This window comes from Poecilia reticulata, linkage group LG9 (genome assembly GCF_000633615.1).
Source record: "Poecilia reticulata strain Guanapo linkage group LG9, Guppy_female_1.0+MT, whole genome shotgun sequence".
NCBI lineage: Eukaryota > Metazoa > Chordata > Actinopteri > Cyprinodontiformes > Poeciliidae > Poecilia > Poecilia reticulata.
In genome coordinates, this window is record NC_024339.1 from 27,292,572 (window position 1) to 27,293,581 (window position 1,010).

Below are 1,010 nucleotides of genomic sequence, written 5' to 3' on the forward strand. Positions count from 1 at the left end.
AGACCATCTATCTCTTTTGTAGACTATTTCACATGAAATAAACTAGACATTTTAAATTGGTCGATTATTTTGACTGCAAAAACCTAAAAAAAAAAACAAGGCTTCACCATGTTATTAATGTTTGTCTTAGGGTTGTTAGTTTTCCGAAAAAAGGAAAACCTGCAAGGTTCCAGTATGGCTTTTCCTCAAACTCCTTCACCCTGATACCGAATAACTAAACCCAGTGCAACCAATTGCCTTTAGAAGTCACTTATTAACTTAGTAGATCTTGTCCACTGTGTGTAATTCATACCTCAAATCCAACTGGATTAGGTTATTTAATGATTTCCCCCAGATTTAAACATCTGACTCAGCATTCACCATCTGAAAAGGAAAGAGATGTCCAACTGCAAACCAAGCAAAATATGATTGTCCACTAACACTGACAGACTGGGCAAGTAGAGGGATTAAAAAGCTCCAGGGTAGCTCTGGAGGAGCTGCAGAACCTGTAAATCCAAGTGGGCGAAACTGACAAAAGAACAGTGGCGAGTAGAAAGACATTTTGGAAGAAAGCCATAGCAAGTCTTGATAAAGTTCGCCAGAAGTCAGGTCGCGAAACATCTGGAAAGTCAGATGAGACAAACTGTCCTTTACATGTAACATGTAATGTGTGATGAAAGCCTGGTGAGAACGCTGTCCCTGTACAGTCAATGTGATGATGGTAGTGTCATGTGGTGAGAAGGCTTTTCTTAAAGCTGATCATAAGTACAGGGAAATCCTGAAAGAAAAATGTCGGAGGCTATAAAAGACTTGAGATTGGTGCAGAGTTTTACCTTTTCGATGGGAAACTTACAGAAGAATTATGAAATGGTTTAGATAAAAACATATTTATAATTTAACTCTGTCGAGGTCTAAAAACTCTATTAAACCGATAAACCATCCATCCATCCATCCATCCATCCATCCATCCATCCATCCATCCATCCATCCATCCATCCATCCATCCATCCATCCATCCATCCATCCATCCA